Consider the following 17,175-nt stretch of genomic DNA (forward strand, 5'->3'; position numbering starts at 1 on the left):
AAAACAGTACTTAGAGGGAAATTGAAGAAAAGAATAAAGATCTAAAATCAATAAACTAAGCTTCAACTTTAGGAAACAAGAAAAAGTAAAACAAATTTAATCTCTATTAAGCAGAAAAAATGAAACAATAAAAATTAGAGCTGAAATGAGTGAAATTGAAAACAGGAAATCAACAGAGAAAATCAGTGAAACTAAAATCTGGTTCTTAGAAAAGACAAAATCGATAAGCCTCTAATCAGAATAACAAAGAAAAAAGAGAGAAAACAAAAATTACTAATACCAAAAATGAAAGGGGGGTGTCATTACAGATCCTATGGATATTAAAAGGCTAGTAAATAAATACCATGAACAACTCTATGCCTATAAATTTGGTAACCTAGTTGAAAAGAATCAATTTCTTAAAAGGCACAATCTGCCATACTTACATAAGAAGAAACAGACAATCTGAATAGGCCTATATCTATTAAATAAATTGAATCAATAATTAATAACCTTACAAAAGAGAAAGCACCGGGCCCAAATACTGTATTCCAATATCAAATGGCAGATTTCAACAATGCAAAAACTCACAACATCAACAACACATTTGGTACAGGAACTGCTATCGAATGTACAGAGCAGCAGTGGTTTGAGAAGTTTTGCACGGGAGACAAGAGCCTTGAAGATAAAGGAGCGCAGTGGTGAGTCATTGGAAACTGAGAACAATCAATTGAAAGATCATTGAAGCTGATCCTCTTACAACTACAGGAGAAGTTGCTGAGTAAAACTTAACGTCGACCATTCTTATGGTCATTTGGCATTTGAAGCAAACTAGAAAGGTGAAAAAGCTTGGTAAGTGGGTGCCTTATAAGCTGACCAAAAATTTTTTTAAAAATCATCATTTTGAAGTGTCTTCTCTTATTCTGAAACACAACAACAATGAACCATTTCTCAATCAGATTATGATGTGTGACAAAAAGTGAATTTTATATGACAACTGGTGACATAGTTGGACTGTGAATAAGCTACAAAGCACTTCCCAAAGCCACACTTGCACCAAAAACAGGTTATGGTCACTGTTTGCTGGTCTGCTGCCTGTCTGATCCACTATAGCTTTCTGAATCCCAGAGAAACCATTACATCTGAGAAGTATGCTCAGCAAATCACTGAGATGCACCAAAAACTGCAATGACTGCAGCTGGCATTGGTCAACAGAAAGGGCCCAATACTTCACCAGGACAAATGTCCAACCGCACATCACGCAACTAGCGTTTCAAAAGTTGAACAAATTGGACAACAGAGTTTTGCCTCATCTGCCATATTCACCTGACCTCTCACCAATGGACTACCACTTCTTCAAGCATCTTGACAACTTTTTGCACGGAAAACACTTCCATAAACAGCAGGAGGCAGAAAACGCTTTCCAAGAGTTTATTGAATCCCGAAGCACAAATTTTTATGCTACGGGAATAAACAAACTTATTTATCTTGGGCAAAAATGTTTTGATTGTAATGGTTCCTATTTACTTAATAAAGATGTGTTTGAGCCTAGTTACAATGATTTATAATTCACCATCAGAAGCCACAATTACATTTGTACCAACATACCAATACTCTATAATCCCTCCCAGGAAACATAAGCAAAGGGAATAGTTCCTAACTCATTTTATGAGGTCAGCATTACATTAATACCCAAAACAGACAAAGACATTGCAAGAAAACCACAGACCAATATCTCTTATGAATATGGATACAAAACTCCTCATCAAATACTAGCAAATTGAATTCAATAATGTATAAAAAGAATTAGACATTGTGACCAACTGGGATTTATCCCAGGTATGCAAAGCTGGTACAACATCCAAAAGCCAGTTAATATAAGCAATCACATCAACAAGCTAAAAAAAGAAGATCACATAATCATATTAACAGATGGTGCATTTGACAAAATCCAACACCCATTCATGATAAAAACTTCAGTACACTATGGATAGAAGTGAATGTCCTCCAACCTTCAGAATGGAAGAAAATGATAGCAAATGAAACAACTGACAAATAATTAATCTCAAAAATATATAAGCAGCTCCTGCAGCTCAATTCCAGAAAAATAAATGACCCAATCAAAAAAATGGGGCAAAGAACTAAACAGACATTTCTCCAAAGAAGACATACAGATGGCTAACAAACACATGAAAAGATGTTCAACATCACTCATTATCAGAGAAATGCAAATCAAAACCACAATGAGGTACCATCTCACAATAGTCAGAATGGCTGCTATCAAAAAGTCTACAAACAATAAATGCTAGAGAGGGTGTGGAGAAAAGGGAACCCTTACACTGTTGGTGGGAATGCAAACTAGTACAGCCACTATGGAGAACAGTGTGGAGAGTCCTTAAAAAACTGGAAATAGAACTGCCATACAACCCAGAAATCCTACTGCTGGGTATACACACCAAGAAACCAGAATTGAAAGAGACACATGTACCCCAATGTTCATCGCAGCACTGTTCACGATAGCTAGGATATGGAAGCAATCTAGATGTCCATCAGCAGATGAATGGATAAGAAAGCTGTGGTACATATACACAATGGAGTATTACTCAGCTATTAAAAAGAATACATTTGAATCAGTTCTAATGAGGTGGATGAAACTGGAGCCTATTATACAGAGTGAAGTAAGTCAGAAAAAAAACCAATACAGTATATTAACGCATATATATGGAATTTTAAAAGATGGTAACAGTGACCCTATATGCGAGACAGCAAGAGACATGGAGATAAAGAAGAGACTTTTGGACTCTGTGGGAGAAAGCGAGGCTGAGATGATTTGAGAGAACAGCATTGAAACATGTATATTACCATAAGTGAACTAGATCGCCAGTCCAGGTTTGATGCCTGAGACAGGGCGCTCAGGGCCGGTGCACTGGGATGACCCTGAGGGGTGGGATGGGGAGGGAGGTGGAAGGGGGGGTAAAGGATGGGGGTCACATGTACACCTAAGGCTGATTCATGTCAGTTCAGTTCAGTCACTCAGTCATGTCCAACTCTTTGTGACCCCATGAATTACAGCACGCCAGGCCTCCCTGTCCATCACCAACTCCCGGAGTTCACTCAGACTCACGTCCATCGAGTCAGTGATGCCATCCAGCCATCTCATCCTCTGTCGTCCCCTTCTCCTCCTGCCCCCAATCCCTCCCAGCATCAGAGTCTTTTCCAATGAGTCAACTCTTCGCATGAGGTGGCCAAAGTACTGGAGTTTCAGCTTTAGCATCATTCCCTCCAGAGAAATCCCAGGGCTGATCTTCAGAATGGACTGGTTGGATCTCCTTGCAGTCCAAGGGACTCTCAAGAGTCTTCTCCAACACCACAGTTCAAAAGCATCAATTCTTCAGCACTCAGCCTTCTTCACAGTCCAACTCTCACATCCATACATGACTACAGGAAAAACCATAGCCTTGACTAGACGGACCTTTGATGGCAAAGTAATGTCTCTGCTTTTGAATATGCTATCTAGGTTGGTCATAACTTTCCTTCCAAGGAGTAAGCATCTTTAATTTCATGGCTGCAGTCACCATTTGCAGTGATTCTGGAGCCCCAAAAAATAAAGTCTGACACTATTTCCACTGTTTCCCCATCTATTTCCCATGAAGTGATGGGACTGATGATGCCATGATCTTCGTCTTCTGAATGTTGAGCTTTAAGCCAACTTTTTCACTCTCCTCTTTCACTTTCATCAAGAGGCTTTTGAGTTCCTCTTCACTTTCTGCCATAAGGGTGGTGTCATCTGCATATCTGAGGTTATTGATATTTCTCCTGGCAATCTTGATTCCAGCTTGTGCTTCTTCCAGCCCAGCATTTCTCACGATGTACTCTGCATATAAGTTAAACAAGCAGGGTGACAATATACAGCCTTGACGTACTCCTTTTCCTATTTGGAACCAGTCTGTTGTTCCATGTCCAGTTCTAACTGTTGCTTCCTGACCTGCATACAAATTTCTCAAGAGGCAGGTCAGGTGGTCTGCTATTCCCATCTCTTGAAGAATTTTCCACAGTTTGTTGTGATCCACACAGTCAAAGGCTTTGGCACAATCAATAAAGCAGAAATAGATGTTTTTCTGGAACTCTCTTGTTTGTATTCATGTCAGTGTATGACAAAAGCCACTATAATGTTGTAAAGGAATTAGCCTCCAATTAAAATAAATAATTTTTTCAAAAAGAAAAAAAAAGAAGTGAATGTTCTCAAGTTGATATAAAGAACATCTACAAAAAATCTACAGCTAGCATCATATTTAGCAGGGAACCTGGAAGCTTCCCTCTATGATCAGAAATAAGTCAAGGATGACCCTTCTTGCCACTCCTTTCATCTTTATACTGGAAGTTAGAGCTAATAAACTAAGGCAAGAAGAGGAAATAAAAAATTTGGAAGAAAGGAATTAACTGTCTTTGTCCTCAGATGACATGACTATTAACGTAGAAAGTCTGAAAGAATTGACAGAGAAACTCTTGGAACTAAGAAGAAACTCTAGAAAGGTTGAAGGATATAAAGTTAATACACTAAAGTCAATCACTTTCTTGTATAATAGCAGTAAACAACGGGATTTCCAATTTAAAATAAAATTCCATTTACCAACCCCCCTAGAAAATGAAGTGCTTAGGTATAAACCTAACAAAATATGTACAAGATCTAAACACTTAAAGGGTAAAAAGTACTGTATTGTCCTATATACAATTTCCTTATATATGGCTTTCTGCCAAGTTAAGAATCTTTTTGGCTTTAAGAATCAAGTAGTAGAGCATCTTCTTCAGGGTTTTAGTCCATGTAATAAACCAGTTAATTCATATGTATTAATTAATCAGATTCAGTATTTATGTTTAGAAACTACTGTGCTGGAAACTGGAGACAAAAAAAAGACAGTAAGAGACAGTTCTGACTCATTTGATTAAAGTACCAAAGAGGGGAGGGGTGAGTGAGGTGAAGTCAAGCAGCAAAAAACTCTATAGAGTGACATTTGGGCTTATATTCCCCAGGTCTGACATGCCTTACATTTTTATTTGTCTCTTGGAAATATAGAATTAGAAAAGCCACCAAAACCAGTTAACAATTATTTAGAGGTTTCCCAAATGAGGCACTGTTAGCCAGATCAAATACTAGACACCCAAGCCCAAGAACTAGCCCTCTAATGCAGTTTCTTCCAAAAATTTCTACCTAAAAAGAGCAAATGTATCTATACCATAAGGTATAGGACATCAAACCAAGGATCTCTGAGACAGGAAAAGTACTTATCTTCCTGGAAGAGGCACACTTAGGGTTAGGCACACACTTCAAAGAGTGTTTACTCTCCTATCTCTTGGACGCCTTGGTGTAGTAGCCAGTACTAACACTCCATTAGCACTTCATTAGCCAGGGCTCAAGAATGCTGGAAGAGTCCTGGACCTCGGAAGCATCCCCAGACTAAAACTAAGAGGATTCTTCCATTTTTATTATCACTTTTATAAATGCTCCAAAGGTCATTTATGACCCCCAAATAATACATATCTGAGCTGGTGTCACCTAGAAAAACATAGCAAGGTTAGACAAATTTTAATATCAAGATATCACATACCCAAATCTTTGAAAATACACCAAAATAGACATCAGGTCTAGGACCACTTTGACTACACATGAATCCAAAATCCTTAACTAACAACAAAACTTTGCCATCCACTTAAGATTTTTTTTTTTTTTTAGAGCTTTTGTGTAATAAAGTTTTCTTAAAGTATAAAGGAGATAGAGAAAGCTTCTGACATAGGCATCAGAAGGGGGTAGAAAGAGTACCCCCACTTAAGATTTTTACAATAACTTCTTGGTCTTTTCTTTCTACTAGAATTCCTATAGCTCGTATACCACTTAATCCAACAGTTTATATATACCTTCAACATTGCAGGCACTGAAATTCCAGTACAACAGTTCAAAACATTCTTTCTTCATGAAAAGCAAAATCATCTTCCCGAAGATGCTGTTATTAGCACATGTCATCTGTTTCCACGGGTTCCTGCAGGAGAACCAAACCTCCTTTACAAATTTTTCCTGATGCACATAGTACCTATTAGACTGAATAAACACACCAGCCTAAAATGTTAACATAAATGTATAGCTGCCAGCTGCCAGATAACAAAGATTTTAAGAAACTTCATGTTATTGAAATGTTAAAGGAAGGTCAAGAATTCTAACTTGTTAAGGGTTTAAAAAAAAAAAAAAAGAGAGCAAGACCTCTTGATGCTGTTTTGTTCCAGAGTACAATACAATAGTTACTTTCTTTAAGTAGTTAAAAAGAAAACTAGAAATATATGATGAAAATTGAATTCTTCATATTCCTTTAAAATAATGAAAATATCTGATAAAGCTGTTAGTGCACTTAAAATCTTATGACCTGGTTGAAGGATCAAGTTTTCCATAGAATACCAAGCAGTGATTCCACTTGGAAATTCCAACTCATAAAGAATGAAAGGAAAAACCTTACTTGATATGCTATGTTGTGAAAACACATTGGTAAAAGTAATGTCATGTTTGCAGTTCTAGGCCAGTTGTATAATCTAAGAGGAGTAGCCAAAAAATTTACTGACTATGCAAATTCTAGTTTGTTGTTAAGAATAAGATGAATGATTTCATGAAAGTAATAAAGTAAAAATAGTATTCAAAGGGGGATACAATGAAAACTGATAGCTTCTCCCACTCTTAATGTCACTTACCACCATCAACAATTTCTTCATCAAATGTTCCATCAAAAATCTGTACATATTTTTATTCAAATGGACATATATTATTTACATTGTTCTGAATCTTCCTTTTTTATTTAACAATATATTTGAAGCTCTTTCCATATTTGCATAAAGATAGCTATACATTCCTTTTTAATGGCTACATAATATTCCAGTGGCATTTCGCTTTACTTTGGGTTATTTCCAGTTTAGCAACCTAGATGTGAAATCTCTTTTTTAGGATCTTGTTTCAAAGTGTGGTGAAAGTGAAAGTGAAGTCTCTTAGTCATGTCCAACGCTTTGTGACCCCATGGACTGTAGCCTACCACGCTCCTCCATCCATGGGATTTTCCAGGCAAGAGTACTGGAGTGGGTTGCCATTTCCTTCTCCAGAGGATCTTCCCAACCCAGGGATTGAACCTGGGTCTCCCGTATTGTAGGCAGACGCTTTACCATCTGAGCCACCAGGGAAGTCAAAGTGTGGTAGCTTTGCAAAAATAAAATGGTAGCATTTCTCTACTCAGTTTTAAACAGTGTATAGGGAGCTTTGATATCATTTCTCAAGATCAACTGATTCTCCCAGAATGCTTTCATTGAGTTTGCCAAACTTTCACCCAACCCATGGTGGTGCCTGATAAACAAGTGTGGTTCAACATGAATGTTGGATGATATTTTCTCTTATGTTAATAATTCAAATGAAAGTGAAACAGCAAAGACATGCATCTGGGAACTTCACTCCTTTGTCAAGGACTTGAGCAACTTATTTGCTGAACATAACAGATTCAAACACTAGAAAAATACATCCTCAATTTTTTGTGCTAGAGACATAACACTGTTAATGTTAATCAGTATGATTAAAATGTTTTCCATCATTTTAAGAGTAAATAATAAATAAGGCTATAAATCAAGGGCTGATCTGTAGCATTTGCAGATTTTCATGGTATAATTACTCCCACCATGGCTAATTTCAAGCCATCATACCTGTGATATCTCTGACCATAAGGTTAGGAAGAAATGCACAGTAGGACACTTATATAATCCTCTCACCAACCAGCTACAATCAATGTAAATAACCTTATGAACAAAGATAATAGTAAATTATAGTAACTAAGGAGTGATGAATTTTGGGTACTTATTTCTTTTTAAATATAATGTATTGTACATTTATAATTTAATTTTTAATAGTGACTATGTATAACAATTGACTTGCAAAATTTCAAAAATTTACTGATTGTCTCCAGAGAGCAGACATGAGCTGGCTCCAGCACACCATACATGTCTTCAGCTGCCTGTAATTTCCTGTAAACTTTGTTGGCCTCCTAACATCTTCCCTTTTCCTAGAGGTCAGCCTGATTCTGATAAAATGGTTGCTGTTGTTGGTCAGTTGCTAAGTCATGTCTGATTCTTTGTGACCCCAAGGACTGTAGCCTGCCAGGCTCCACTGTCCATGGGAGTATCCAGGCAAAAATACTGGAGTGGGTAGCCATTCCCTTCTCCAAGGGATCTTCTCAACCCAGGGATCGAACCCAAGTCTCCTGCATTGGTGGATTCTTTACCACGGAGCCACCTGGGAAGCTCAATAAAATGGTATGTCTGATAAAATGGTAAATCTGTTTAACCATCACCCTGCTCCTCTTCGGCTGTGTAAACCTGAATTCACTGACCTTCCTGTAGCCAAACCCCCAAATTCTGGGATTCCAGGGGAAAATCGTTGGTTTGGCCCCCAGCTTATAAAGTGCTATGTTTACCACCAGAGACCAGAGATGTCCATGCCAGCAGACTGAAGCCATCTCAGTTCACTCCTAATTTCACTGTTTTGGGCACCTACGCTTTGCCGTCTAGTTGGCCTGTGCCTGATTTCATCAAACACAGGGTTTCTTATTTGTTTTGCCTTATTGTTTCTTCATGTTTCAAGGAATAAACTCGGCTACAAACACATTTCCTCTAACATCTTTTGTCAAAAATCTGTATTTGGTCTCAAACATTTTTACCTTGATAGCCATGTTTCTCTTGACAAGCAATGCCCTTGAGATACATAATCTTAAAGGGGTACCATAAGAATATCAAGTATAAAAGTACCAAAATAAATGTCCCTCCCCAAAGAAGGTGCTGAATATATAAAGATTACAAAAGTGGGAAAAAAAAATCATCTGTGTCAGGACATTTGCTGATTGTATGCAAATGTTCAAAGAACCAGAGGTTATTTTTAATCTTCAGCTGAAATGCATTACACACATTGTTTAACGATATGAAAGGAAGAACTCTTTACATATGTTTCCCATTTATATGGAAGAGACAACTTTTTAAGGAGGGAAAACAAGGACAGTCAAGTCATTCCAAAGTAGTGGATCCTGTAGAATTTATTCTCTGTGTGTGGAACATTGACAATTGGGGGGCGGGGAACGGAGAGGGCCCATACTATTACCACAGAGTCTTCTATTTGCTGAAAGGAAATGTCATTTGACAGTGGAGGTGTGTAATTAACATTCTCTGGGTGGTGGTGTTGTTGTTTTTTTTAATACAGATTCGTTTCAGAACACTTTGAGATCTATCCTAGCATTTAACATGGAAACACTTGAACACATGCTCATTTTGGCATGTCTTCTTTTCTTCAGAATTCACCTCCAAGAGTTGGAAAAAAGACAATACGACCTAAAACAAGGCAGAACATTTTTGGAGGACAGACGTGTAAGGATGATGCCCATCCTGACAGCAAGGCCTCATTCAAAGCTAAACTTTTATCAGGCCAAAAGTCGACTATCATCCAATAGAAAGTGGCAGGAGGGGAACACTGGCAAATCTTACATTCTGAAGGAGACAGAGAGTCCCCAGAGTAATGATGACCCAATCAAGTTTGTACTGAAGAGTTTCTAGATAAATAATGTCTTCCCACAAATAATTTGCTCTCAAAAGGCAGCCCCCAGATACAGGAAGCAGAAGGGGTGGCTAAAGGCTGTGGAATTTTTGAACGCGAACAGTAGAGAATGTAAGCCTTTGTAATTGAGAAATAACATCACTTTGAAAAAAAAAAAACACGTCTAGAACCAGGACTATTGCACAAGGTGGCACGTTTTCAGAGCCTTGGGAAGAAAAAAAAAAAAATGCAGTCTCAAGATTAATCTTTACATCTGTTTCCAGGGACTTCATTCAAAAGTTGACACTTTTGTACAAAGAACACCCTGATGCTGCCTGTGACAAGCAGACACCATTGCCCGCAAAGCACTAGCAGCTCATAAATCTGTGGGATGTAGTGTGTGTGCCGTGCGGTCACCCCCACTAAGCCCCTGCAACCTCTCCTTTGCCCCAGAAATGTGGAGGCTTAAAGTGAGAAAAGAAAAGCAATATAGCGTGTGAGAAGAAAGTGGCCTAATATGTAAAATAAAAGACAAAAGCCGACTGGATTATGCCAGCCAGCCATCTGCACAGCTGAACGCTTCTTCAGGAAAAAAAAAAAAAAAAAATGCTCTACTGTTCTTGAATCAATTGCTTCCTTTTCACAGGCCCTCTGTATAGGGCCAAATTCAAAATGGCTCTCGGGAAATTCTTGCCAATCCTGTGGTCTGATTTTAGGCTCTATTTTTCCTTTTCTTTTTAAGACCCGAGGATGTAAGTATGTATCAGTGCTGTAACCTTGCCAGCATTCGCTGGAATGAGTCAAAGGAACCTGGCATTAAATCACACAGATTTGAGTTGCTAATAAATACAGCAGGCCCCATCCATTGTTGATTAATTCTGACTGAAATCTAAACACCAAACAACAAACACTCTTCTGAACTGCTCTGGTACCCATTAGTTTGATGTGTTTATTAGACAGGGCTGTGTTCTTTCAAGTATATTAACAACAGATTAAAAAACTGCAAACAAATCTAGGTTTCTTTTTATGATTTAAAAGTGCGGGTACCATTTACTAATGTTTTTAGGGTTTGACAGAAAATCCAAACAAAATGAAAACACGCCATCATGTCAAATTAGGATCCTGGTACAAAGGATGAATACTCACTGTCAATGTGCAGCTCCCATGATTCAAACAAATAATCAAAATGTCTACTTAATTTTTTAATGTTTAGAACTGTCATGTTATTTAAATCCATTATTGAACAGGGATTTAAGTGACAGTGTAGGATGAGATGTAAAGATCTTTGCAAGTCATAGGATTTATTACATGGTTTTAAAGAGGACAGAGGTTAGTAAGATACGTTCATGGTATTTGATTATATTTATCACATAGCAAGAGTTCCTGCATGTTAATCTGGACTGGGCCAAGTAACACATGGTCATGAAAATGCCATATATTATTTATTAGCAGTACCTGAAAGTAAAAAAATAAAGTACAAGCAAACATAGAGTGTACAAAGATAATCAGTGGTGGCTCAGTATCAAGGATTCAAGAGATCAAAGACCACAAGCACAAATTTTCACACTTTTGGAATGTATTAATCCTAAATACTAACGCCTGACTGAATCCTTGAAAATTTCCAAGGTATGTAGTTTTAACAAACAGGTAGAAGACACAGAAGTCTCTGGGTGTCTCACAAAGGCCCAGTTACTGTTATTTCAAGTTCATCAGTGGAAGCAAAGACAACAGAGACATATATGCCATATTTATAGGCCCAAGAAAATGATCATAAAGGATATTTACTTTAATTCAAGCTGTCCAAGACAGAATAGATTTTACTGGCTTAAAGACCATACATTTATATCCTGTTTATAGTTTTTGCAAGCCATGTAATTTTACATGACCCTTTAAATAATGTTGTGAAAGGGAACCATTTTCAAGGTTTGGTTAAACAGAAAACTTCTGGTCTAGATGTCTAGAGCCTTGGGAGAACCATCATGTCCTAAGGTCGCATGAGGCAATATCCTGAAATGAAAAGGCTTCCATAAGTGCATCTGCTATTGCATTCACAAAACATTCCAACCCAAATCTGTCACTACAATATCTGGATTTCCCCCAGAGTTCTGCAGACCACCAGAGCTCAGCTCAGCAACTCCAAAATTAAATCACTACCTCCTTTAATCCTAAATCATGTCCTCTTAATTTTTACAGCATGTAAACTACTAAGCTTTCATTCTCTACTTCTTTCACAAATGTATACAAGCCACGATAGTGAACATCAGAAGACAACTCTAACAGATTATAAAATCGATTCATTGATTGAACCCAAAGGTTACTGTCACTCTGGTGGTGTTGATGATGATTATGATTATATGAGCCAAGAATGATGTTTGATTTTATGACATCTGTAAACAAATCTTTTTTACCAAAAGAAAGGATTATAAATATTTCAAAGACCATATGGTATGAAAATATAGCTTTGTGCCAAAATTGGTAAAAATTCACACACCTCATTGAAAAAAATAATCATTGCTAGGCTCTGCCCACATGAAGAACTGATTGATTGCTAATCAATTGAGCAAAGAAAAGAAGAGCGAAAGAGTATAGAAGGGAGGAAAGAAAGAAGAGAGTGTACTAAAGGTTATTATTATAAAACAGTCAAGTACTATTTTCAATCATTGATAGTTAATCAAGAAGATGGAAAAAATAAAAGAATAAGTAACACTGCCAACAATTAAGGGGCCTCCCAGGTGGCGCTAGAGGTAAAGAACTTGCCTGCCAATGTAGGAAACATAAGAGTCACAGGTTCAATTCCTGGGTCGCAAAGATCCCCCAGAGGAGGGCATGGCAACTTACTCCAGTATTCTTGTCTGGAGACTTCTATGGACAGAGGAGCCTGGCAGGCCACAGACCATAGGGTCACAAAGAGTCAGACACGACTGAAGTGACTTAACACACAGCACACACCAACAATTAATGACTAAATAGTTCACTTCTATCTATTAGAAAGTTAGTACTTCATAAAACTAAACTTCACATTGTCAGTTTTTTGAGGAATACATTGACATAATTATATGTCATACTCTATGTTTCAAGATAGATGTAGAAAATGGGAAATTTCAGGGGAAATTTATCTGGTTTTCTTTGATCCTATTTGAAACAAAATTCCTCTACCCAAAAACTAAATGGTATTTTGGGTTGGCATCCTAGATGCTTAATAATACAGCCCCACACAACTTTTCCAGACTTATTTCCTTTGGTGCCCCAATTTCTGATTCAGTAGTTTTGACCCTGTCCTTTGTTTTATGTAGAACATTCTTTCCTCTGTATGCATCTGTCAACATTAGACCTATTCTCCAAAGTCTATCTCAGGGTTAATGAAAAGAATGTCAGCTGTGAGACAGATGACCAAATCTAAAGAAAGAATGAGCAATGATTATGTGAACCAGAATAACTTCATGTGTACAACTTCCTCCTAAAATTGTGCCAAAATCAGGATTTTTAGAGATCCCTGGTCTTTCCATTGAAAAGTAATCTTGTAGATCCATTAACTATTCCTTGCCTACTGGACCACATGCTGAGTCCCAAGCCCCTAGCCTCCAGGTGTTGTTATAGACTGACACCCTTTCCTGTTTCCCAAGTTTGTCTAAACCACTGCTTTGAACCTCAGCTTTGACACTTATACTCTATCTTTTCTGGTGTGATTTTTTTTCCCCCTTCAATCATTGTTAATATTTATTTTTAGTGCCCCACTATATTAAAAAGTCCTCCAAAACAAGGAATTTGTCTTTAAAGCCCCCACATTTCAGCACCTGGCACATAGTGAATGCTCAGTGACTATCACTGATTACTAGATACATTAAGCTAAGACACACAACTGATTTTTAAAAGAATGATATCCAAAATACAAACTCCATTTTCAGTACCACTTGGAGATAGCTAAAGCCCAAATCACAAAACATGTGTGGTGGTGGAGCAAGAGAAGGTAAGCATGCTGAGAGGACTCGAGGGTCACAGAAAGAGCCCACTAAGTAGACTTTCCAGTGGTGAGAAGCATACTCATCCATGAAAAACCTAAATTCCATTTTTTTTGACAGGAGTTGGAAGAGTATGTTGTGTCTGGTCTCTAGAATTTCTCTGTAGTTTGGTTCCAAAAAGCAAAGAAGACGGGGATCAATAAGAAGCCACACAAACAGGCTGTATTTGCAAGGAGCAAGAAAAGAAGGGAAATTGCACTGTAGAGACAAACATGCTGCTAAGTCGCTTCAGTCGTGTCCGACTCTGTGCGACCTCATAGACGGCAGCCTACCAGGCTCCCCCGTCCCTGGGATTCTCCAGGCAAGAACACTGGAGTGGGTTGCAATTTCCTTCTCCAATGCATGAAAGTGAAAAGGGAAAGTGAAGTCTCTCAGTCATGTCTGACTCTTCGCGACCCCATGGACTGCAGCCTACCAGGCTCCTCCACCCATGGGATTTTCCAGGCAAGAGTACTGCAGTGGGGTGCCATTGCCTTCTCCCACACACTCAAAGGACCTCCACAAATGGCTTCCTATCTCTCTAAGAAAAGCAAAGGCTAGCCACAGTTATACACAAAGACCTGAGTTATAACACAAACTCAGTTGTCCTGAAACCAGCCCTGACCACTCCTCCAGGGGAGCCTCGTACAGATAGCTGGCCCCAGGAAAACTCACTTCATTCCAAGACAGTTTATCAGAAAAGAACATTCACAGTATCGACTCAGACATACTTCACAGAAAAGGAGAAAAGAAGCAGGAATTACAAATGACAGATACAGACCCGTCTCCAGAAAAAATTGCCACTGAGGGGATAAATAGTGTGCTAAACATTTTCACCATTAATCTGGAAACCTCAAGGAGGTCATAGCATCTATGATGCTAGAATACAAAACTGTGGATACAAGATGCAAGAACTCAGAAAGCAGTGAGACTGCTAGAGGAAGTGAAACATGAGCTTAGAGCTCAAGCAAGGAATACAGGAAAAAGTAAGATTATCACAAAAATGAAGGTGAAATCAGAAGACGTGCAAAGGAAAACAGACATTGCTAAAGTACACTAGGGACATAGAGGATAACAAGAGGAAATCAACCCCCCAAAAAATGGATCCAGAGAGATAAAGATGATTAGGAAAAAATGATTAAATGGCAAAAATAAATGTTTCACAAACCCAAGAAGAAAACTAAAATAATGGAATCACACACACACACATATATATATAATTCAAGAAACCTTTCTGAAATAAAAGAGAATTAGGATCAAGATGTTAAAGCGTACATACAATATGTCCCAAGAAAAACTGGTCCATTAGTAAATAGCAACTAGTAAAATTTATAGAAAAAAATAAAAGCAGGCATTGGGAAGCCAGATAAAAATACCATGTGACTTTAAAGGAGAGAATGTCAATTTGGGTGTATTTCTCAAAAGCAAGATACAGCTAAAAGATACTCATTTACAACTGCTGCTGCTGCTGCTAAGTCGCTTTGGTCGTGTCCAACTCTGTGCGACCCCATAGATGGCAGCCCACCAGGCTCCCCTGTCCCTGGGATTCTCCAGGCAATAACACTGGAGTGGGTTGCTGTTTCCTTCTCCAATGCATGAAAGTGAAAAGGGAAAGTGAAGTCTCTCAGTCGTGTTCGACTCAGCGACCCCATGGACTGCAGCCCACCAGGCTCCTCTGTCCATGGGATTTTCCAGGCAAGAGTACTGGAGTGAGGTGCCATCGCCTTCCCCTTCATTTACAGCAAATGATGGTAAAGATGTAGCTATTCCACATCTAGAACGTAGCTACAACCAGAAAATCATCAAATCACCCTAAGATTTGCCACCCAGACAAACTGTCATTTGATAAAGAGAACAAACAATTTTGCACATACAAAAAAAAATCAAGGAATATGCCTCAAGAATATCTGGCTCCCTTTTCATTTGCAGAGACTCTGAATAAAGTGGTTCGGGGCAGACTGTTACAAGTATGGAAATAGGTGAGGAGCTATGACTATCAATTATAGTGAAGTACTGTTCCCCAAACCTAGGCTACTTGCGGTTATATAATTTAGGTTGGACTTCACTATGTTGTTCCACTATTCCAGTACTATAGGTACCAGAATTAGCGATTGCCAAAAACCCTCCAGATCAAACCATCCCATTAGCTATTCCAACCCACACACTGCCTCATAGCCTCTAGTACAATGATTCCTTCCTTCATTCCCATTAAAGTCAAGTGAACCATTTCAATCAGTTGAACCATTTCAATGGCAGCATCTCACACCTTGCTTCCTGGACAGTAGTCACTATAAAGCTGGTGCTTCTACTGCTCCAGTTATGCACCCTTAACACACTATTTCTCAACTGCTTAGTATAGACAGTGTACTCTGAGCTCTCCTAGGATATGTAGTTAGGAAGTGAATGAGTAGGTCACACATGATATACACTCCTAAATCTTTGGATTCCTTAATCAATGTTTTACCAATGACTTTCTGGCATCATGATTTCATTGAGTTTAGGAGGACACTGATATTTCAAGCCAAACAACTGACACAGTTAGAGCCCAAATTCTCAAGTTTATGTTGATTTCAGAATTTTTGGTAAGTGTACCCAGACAGATGAAATAAGCCTAAAATTTATGTTCCTTTCTTCCTGGTCGAGCATCATTTTACTCTATCCCATGCCTTTTCTTCAGACTTCTTTCTTTTTTGATCTAAGAAAAGTGGAAAAGTACAATTTCTAGTCTGCAAGAGATTTCATCCAAGAGTAATATGTGTATCTCTGCACAGATCTTTTTGCTAGTAAAAAAGAGAAGAAGGAGAGAAAGAAAGTAAATATGTTGTTATAGCCTTTAACAAAATAATTTCTTAATGTAGAAGAGAGAGACCTGAATCTAATCCTCAAGAGAAAAGTATATATATACATATCTCTCTCTCTCAAAATTTACATCTCTAATGCATGTTACCAAGAGGAGTACAAGGTAAAAGGAAAAGTTTAAAATATTTCCCAATATTTTATTTTGTGCATAAACAAGACTAATTTCTTAGTGGTAAGAACAATGATTTGAGATATATTGGGAACCGTAACTGGGAACTTTAACCAGATATACTGATTTTATCTTTTAACTCAATCAGCTAGTCAGTCAGAAATGCAACTATCCACTTATTGGATGCCTAAAATGTGACACCATTCAAAACAACAGAAATTCTGGAGAACAAAACCAAAGCAGCCCCTCCCTGATGTAGCCAACACACAGTTTGAGGGGAGAGAGGTGCACATCAAACAAACAGTATCATCAGTGAATACGTGATCAGTAAACACAGACAAGAGGAAGAGAACAGGAGGCAGGAGAGGAAGTGATGCTTAATTTGAAACTAGATATGAGGAGTTAGTTAGGCAAAAAAATAATAATAAAAATAGACCCTTGGCAATCCCATGGACTATAGCCTGCCTGCCAGGCTCCTCCTGTCCATAGAATTCTCCAGGCAATACTGGAGTGGATAACCATTCCCTTCTCCAGGGGATCTTCCTGACCCAGGGATCAAACCTGGATCTCCTGCATTACAGGCAGATTCTTTACCATCTGAGCCACCAGGGAAGCCCGTCGCTGGGCAAAGAGTA

At 38.3% G+C, this 17,175-nt stretch overlaps 1 long non-coding RNA gene across 1 annotated transcript in view; it reads right to left on the reverse strand.

The window, feature by feature from the left end:
* Positions 1-5,884: 5,884 nt before the first annotated feature.
* The window catches only part of LOC129629715 (uncharacterized), a 77,174-nt gene continuing 65,883 nt past the window's right edge, over positions 5,885-17,175 (reverse strand). Inside the window, exon 3 of the long non-coding RNA XR_008703321.1 lies at positions 5,885-6,014. This is a non-coding gene — a long non-coding RNA (uncharacterized LOC129629715). The remainder of the gene's footprint in view (positions 6,015-17,175) is intronic.

The sequence above is a fragment of the Bubalus kerabau genome, chromosome 16 (assembly GCF_029407905.1).
Source record: "Bubalus kerabau isolate K-KA32 ecotype Philippines breed swamp buffalo chromosome 16, PCC_UOA_SB_1v2, whole genome shotgun sequence".
Taxonomy (NCBI): Eukaryota; Metazoa; Chordata; class Mammalia; order Artiodactyla; family Bovidae; genus Bubalus; species Bubalus kerabau.